This window comes from Carassius carassius, chromosome 46 (assembly GCF_963082965.1).
Source record: "Carassius carassius chromosome 46, fCarCar2.1, whole genome shotgun sequence".
In the NCBI taxonomy this organism is placed as follows: Eukaryota; Metazoa; Chordata; class Actinopteri; order Cypriniformes; family Cyprinidae; genus Carassius; species Carassius carassius.
In genome coordinates, this window is record NC_081800.1 from 23,158,645 (window position 1) to 23,166,158 (window position 7,514).

Genomic DNA, 7,514 nt, shown 5'->3' on the forward strand with positions numbered 1-7,514 from the left:
AGATCATTGTCAGATAATGGAGATAATGGCCTGCAAAGTGTTGATTCATTTCCTAAGTTGTGCCAAGTAATGCATGAACTAACTGTCCATTTCTCGTTAGTCTCCCAAATTGTCCCATTTCTGACCTGTCCTCCCCCAGTGTCTCACAGATGTCATGTGGAGGTCTCAATATGGATCGTCTATTCACAGCTGTCAGTCAAATACAAACTATTTCTATTAGATACCAGGACAGCAGGCCTTTAATCAGTGGCGGCTCCAGACAATTTTTATTGGGGGGGGGGGGCAATGGGGGGTCCTGGTCATTTCAAGGGGAGTCTCATGAAAACCAACAAAAAATACAGTGGACACTGCTAATAACTGCATATTACTGCATCGAAAGTACATTTTGGTCCAAAAATATCAAAAACTATGACTTTATTCAGCATTGTCTTCTCTTCCATGTCTGTTGTGTGAGATTTCCAAACACTGAAGTGTAGTGATATCCGGTTCACAAACGAATCATTTGATGTAACCGGATCTTCTTGAACCAGTTCACCAAATCGAACTGAATTATGGTTCACGTCTCCAATAAGCATTAATCCACAAATGACTTAAGCGGTTAACTTTTTTAACGTGGCTGACACTCCCTCTGAGCAGGGCCATGCAGAGACCTTTGGAGGAGCAGGTGCTCAAGTATAAAAGGGGCACATGGAAAAGCTTTTAAATGGTGCTTTTCAAAATATCAATACAGCAATATATTGTGATGCATTCCTTGCTTATTCGCATACAGTGTTGGGGAATAACTAGTTACATGTAACGGCATTACGTAATTTAATTACAAAATTATTGTAACTGTAATTAAATTACAGTTACTTATGAAATTTTTAACGATTACAAAGGGGATTACATTTGAATATTTACACACATCCACATACAGATTTAACTGATTTCTTTCCCAAATTGCACTGACTATTCTGAGACATACCGCCCTAATAATTTCCGGGATGCGGAAACACAGTCTGGTTCGTAGAATCCAGTCATAAAAACGGAATGCCTAACGCGGACGGAATATGCCACATTTTGGATGACTAAATCAAAAGTAGGTCAGTACACTTGAATCAAAACATGACATCGACTAGTGTCTGTGAATATAAAGCCCCAAAAATGCAATATATGACTTGCACATTCTGCGTGTCTGTGGAAATCAGGCGCGGACTGGACACCGGGAGAACCGGGACAATTCCCGGTGGCCTGGCAGCCGATTTTGCCCCACTATTTAATATCATTATTGTATAATTGCTGCCGAGTGCCGAATGTACTAAAGCGATCATTTGCGAATCCGCCATTTGATAATTTAATCTCTAATAAGTCATGAATTGTTTTTAGTCATGACTCGCGCGCTCTCCGCGCCTCCGCCAAACGGTTTGGATCAGACTCAGAGTAATCAATGCGAGAGAGAGAGAGAGAGAGAGAGAGAGAGAGAGAGAGAGAAAATAGACTGCTGGAGCAGAGAAGCAGAACTCCTGTTCAGGGTTTCAGGTCAGTTTCATCTGTAAAGAAGCTTTTTTTTGTCTTTGTTTTTTATTTATTTAATCAAGCAGCAGCACGTTGCTCATCAGTCATCACTCAAAATACTATATAAAGGACATCATTATTATCTGTTGTAATGTTAACAGTAGTAATTTAGCTGAAAAAAAAATCAGATTTTTTTATAGGTTCAGGGGGAGCTACGACAGACAACAACACAACCCTTACGAAAATTAACATTTTAATATTTAACTATAAATCCAGAGAAAATGGTTACTATTGTTTAACTGTGGTAACCAAAAATGTAAAATTATTTAATTATTTAATTATAAAATAATTCATTTATATATTTAATTATTTAAAAATAAATACAAATCCATTTGCAAAAAAAACAAACAAAAAAACAAGGTTATTTTACTTTTATATAGGCTAATAAAAGCAAGGTTAATTTTTGTAAGGGAAAAACATGACTCGTGTACAGTATTAGGATTTTTCTATAAAGATATTGTAGTATTGTAGAGTATTGTATTGTAAAGTATAGTTTTGTTCAATTTTGAGTATTAAAGTCCTGAGAAAGATGGATAACAGGGCAAAATAAAGAGACTGAAGAGAAAAATGGAAGTGAAGATGCAGTTCAGGAGAGAACTTTTAATTATTTTCCATGTCTCCAAATTAAAGATTTAAACCTGTTTTTATGTCAGGTCCATACAAAAAAATAGTTTTGTCCATGAATTTGTTTGTATGAGTTTGATTTCCAGTCTGAATTTTTTTCCCAGTCCGCCCCTCCTGTAAATTAATGGCAAAGACATGGTTTCATTTACTACACATAAGCCTACTGAAGCTCGCAGTGTTTTCAACCTCTGCCATCTCAATATAGGAGTACACGAGCACATAAACATAATTTCTAGTTTCTTATTTTGAGAAAACTATCATCATATACAGAGACAGCAGTTTAAAAAAAACACCAATGTTTCATGAGTTTAGTACACAGAATACGTCACATGCTTATTAGATAACTGTATTTAAGTTGATGTATATGCTTTTATTTATTATTCTTTAATTTTCACAAATTTAGAAAAGTAATCAAAAAGTACTCAAAAGTAATTAGTTACATTACTTTAATAAAGTAATTGAAAAAGTTACACTACTATTACATTTTAAACAGGGTAACTTGTAATCTGTAACCTATTACATTTCCAAAGTAACCTTCCCAACACTGTTCGCGTATCGATATGGATGGTTATGTATTGATACAGCAGCACATGCTTTGATGCAGTTTTGCAAAAGAAACAATAGAGAAGACAATTTTAAGTTTAAAATAATAATAGCTCTGGGATTAGAAACTGAAATGTCTTAAATTGTCCCAACCTGATGGCTTTTTCTTCTCTGTTCTACAGAATAATTAAGAACAGTGGTTATAGTAAAAACTATAGAAAACACTTGTGCCTCTACATTTTCCTCTTTCTCACCAGCCTCTGTCTCCTGGCTTGCTGTTCCCTGCTCTCTTTCTGTCACTTGTGCCTCTACATTTCCCTCTTTTTCTTCCTCTATCTTCACCTCTTCATTTGATCTATTACTTTCCACTCTCTGTCCATCTAGGAACAAGGCTCAATTTACTATTTCAGCATTAATCTATTGTTTTAACCATCACTACTACTCTTGCACCTAATCAATCAAGTCCACCTTAAATATTTATTAAAAAACATTAAAAAACTGATACACTGGAATATAGTGATTAATATTATTATTACTGTTGTAGTTGTCTAAAACTGAACACCTTTGTAAACAAATGACAGACTACATTTGTTATTCATATCCTTCACACTGCACTTTGATGTCAGGTATATTATGCATTTTTTATTGACATTAATATTTTTACATTTATTTCCAGAGAGATATTATTGAGTTTACAGGCTAAAGTGGTCTTGCTGTTGTAAACACTGTTGCTATTGTAGAAAAAAATATTTGCATCACATTTAAAATATATTTATATTTTAATTAATTTCTGAATTGTTTTTATTTTTATAACAATAATTCAGGGAATGATAAAATCTGAATAAGCCTTACAAGTGTTGTGATAATTATTTTAAGGCACTCTACGTGTTAAAAAATAAATTAGTACTGTAATATAATAAAAGTTTAGTCAAATAACATTAAAAAGACCAGACCCTTCGATCACGCCTGTGAAACTTTTCTCCCTCAAACAGCACGCTAGTGTTACTTCTACACTACAGGCTACACACAGCAATATAAACAACATATCTGCATGTTCTCACATCACATCGTTCTTGTAAAATAATAATAAGTAAATAAATATCAAAATCACTTTGCTGAGAATGAAACACCACTTACCAGCTGCCACGTTGTAGAAAATATTCTCTAACAATTAAAAAAATGTGCGTGCGGTGTGAGGAATCGGCCCGGTCGGATGAGGCCGTCGTCGTCAGGTGAAAGGTCATCATGTTGGTCATTTTATTTACGGCTAAATTATTATTAATAAATTGTACTAATATTATGATTGGGCGCGGGCAGGCATTCACAAGAGGGTATGTTATTACAAAAAAAAAATTCGAGGAAATTTTGCTTTGACAAAAAGGCACTTAAGGGGCAAAGGAGCAGGTGCTCAAGTGAACCGGTTCTTTCGGACAATTCAATCAAATAAACCAGTTGAAAAAAAAAAAACGGTTCACCGGTTCTACCCGGGCTCATAACTTTAGTACAGAATCAGTTCAGAATCAATCACCAAAAGAATCAGTTCGGTTCAGATGCGCTCTGTGTCAGTATGCTTCACGCTGAATCACACATGCGCAGTATCATCAGCTCCTCGATTCTCGAATCGGACGCGTCCGACAGAAACGGTTCTCGGTTCAGTGTACGAATAAATGACGAAATAATTATTATTTATTATTGTTCTGCGTAGTTTGAAGAGAAACATTTTTTAATCTTTATCCCGGATATATATATATATTTAATCAGGAAGAGGGTGGGGGGTCAAATGGGGAGTCAAAGCGTTTTTTTGCAGGCTCTTGAGACCCCCCAAGACCCCCCCTTGCGCCGCCGGTGCCTTTAATATCTACATCTAATCTATTTTGCTCTTGGTATACTTCTTAGTACTTCCTGTTGTGTTTGACACCATTGTGTGTTCAACTTATTAACGTATGGGGTCAAATTATCTGTCCTTTCCACTGTTTATAGACACATGAATCTCATGAGTATCTCCTTTCAAAGGGATGTTTTGTTACCTTTCTCTATTTTAGAAAACAGGACAGATATTCCCATGATCCCTCAAGACCTGAGATCACAGTCCCAAGCAGTTGTCACCTATCCTAAGTGCATGGAAGTCTCAAAAGTCGTGAGGTGTCCATGATGCTTGTCTTCATAAGTAAGTCATAATCAGCATTGTCACTTGATCTTTTTCCACCCACTCTCTGACTCTTACAATTAAATGGGTGATACTTGCTCCTGTCCATGTAATGCTGTTATGTGATTTCTCTAACTACAAGCCAAGAACAGCACAATATTTGAACTTATTTATTATTAATGCATTAGTTATCAGGAACAAATGATGATCAACAATATGGTTTCTTGCATTAATGAATCTAGGTTAAAGTTACATTATAATATTATACTAAATACACCATTAATATAATAGTATAAGCTGAACAATTGAAATCTTGTGATCTTCTTGGCAAACATTCCCATTCAGTAAAAATTAGCCAACAGTTCGCCAAAACCTAAAATAGTTACAAATCGCCATGAGTTTGTGTTGATTAATTAATGCTTTTGTAGTACATTATATGTATAAGAGCTAACACTTTATTTCATATTCATATTTTTATTTTATTTAATTTTACAATTATTTTTTTATAATAATGATCATATTTCACAATATTTAATAATAATAATATTGATTTCCTTCATTTTATCTCTATCACACAGACACACTTTCTGTTTGACTCTGTTATGTCTCTCTCTGTTTTATTGGATGTCTATTTCAGTACTGAGGAGGGATGTATGTGTGTGTGTGTGTGTGTGTGACCTTAAACTGCAGGTCAGAAGGGGCAGGGTGTCAACGTGAGGTACACATGTGCCCATGCCACAGTCATGCTTTTCTGTCATTTAGCCCACACCCATAATTCTCTTGACATGTTATTATCAACTATTATAGCAATTAATGACCCTCTGGAGCCTTGTGGCTCTGACTGGCATTTGCCAGCAACTGTGATTGTCATGTGTTTTGGATTGGGAATTGCAACCAGCAGATAATATAATATTTCTCTGCTGATAATATTATGATCTCCGAGCATTATTTATATTATATTAGAATTATAGATATACTACATGTTCAGTGCATACAGAATTTATGCAAACCTGATTTCACAGCGTTTGATGCATTTTTTATTTATTTTTCTGCTTGCGTAGGTGTTTGTCTACAGTGGCTTCAACAAATATTTTTACTCTAAAGCCATACTTTAAAATGCATACATGCCACTGCATTAAATAACAGTTAAACCAAATAGTATTTATTTTAACTAATTGTTGTACTAGTTGTAATCATACATACGACTGCCTTTTCCCAGGTATTTTTTTCTTTCATGATCTCAAGAGATTTTCCTCTATGCTGGACTGATCAGAGTTTACTGATGACATTGCTGCTGGAAAAGTGTCAGGTCAGTAATCTGAGGAATAGATCTGGAAATGACAGGCTCAGGGTGTTTTTGGTGGTCTACTGTGTGTGTTGTTTTAGAGATTTTTGCTAAGATACAAACAGTCTTGATTCTAATGCTAAAGACTTTTAAAGCTGTTTAACACCAACACTTCTAGCAGGACACAATTCCTATATTACAAGAACCTGTTGCATTATAATAGCTGCTAGGAGTGCTATAGTGTGCAACAGCATAAACCATTGTCAGTTTATTTTTTCAGTTCAGATTTTGTCATGCATCAACTGTTTGCTGACAGAGATTATTACTGTATGTAACTGTCAACATATTCTGGATTAATCTGCATATTTATGTAGAATGCTTTACTGTCTTAATGTTCTCAGACTTAAATAAAAGTCATTATAATTGAACTGAATGACTACAGTAAGTACTGTATATGGATAATATTCATAAACTCAATTATCCAAACACAGATCCTCATATACCTCATATACATATACCTCCATACAAGCATATACAGTTTTGTTCCAGGATGCAACAAAACAAAATTGTGTTTCAGGATGCAACAAAATGTGAAATCAAATTTGCATATCTAACTTGGGCTGATTATGTTTTGGTTTCTCTTATATAATGCGCTGCAGCAGGAAACACATGGCAAGACATCTGAAGGGCTCCTTACTGGTTATATTTCCTTTCTGACATCACAGGTGTGTTACTGGGCAAGTCTTACACATTCAAGTGGTTACCCATGCACTTCTACCAGCAGCAGGTGACACCGGCTGAGATGCTCTGAGATCAGCGTTTACATTGTGAGCTTTATATAGCCAAGTTGTTGGTGTTCTGCTGTCCAGGATTAGGCTTCGGTAATTCAGCAATTCCACAGAGACATCTTTGCGACGTCATGGAGAATTCCCAGCTGCCCATTTAACCCTTTGACTTTATAATTTCTTTTAAGTCATCAAAGCTAAGGCATCGCTATTGCTATTACTTCAGTACACAGCTTGCTCCAGAATATCATGAAGACTTGGGTCTTTGGTCTGCAAGTATCTGCCTAGCTCCCAGAATCACCACTCACACAAACCTCAGGTTTGAAAGGACACTAGGGTGGTGGTTAAGTGGTAAAGGCTAAGAAGGATGCTGGTTTGAACCCCACAAGTAAGCAATGAGCTCTCACTTTAGGCATTAAACCCCAGGTTACTCAAATAATAATAAATCCACGTGGCGTGTTATGAAGACCTCACATGAAAGTTGTGAACATCTATATTTCAAGACCTCATTAAGATGCTGTTCCGTGCTTCCACTTACTTGTTATGGAGCAGGAAAGCCTTTATTACTAATTTAGAG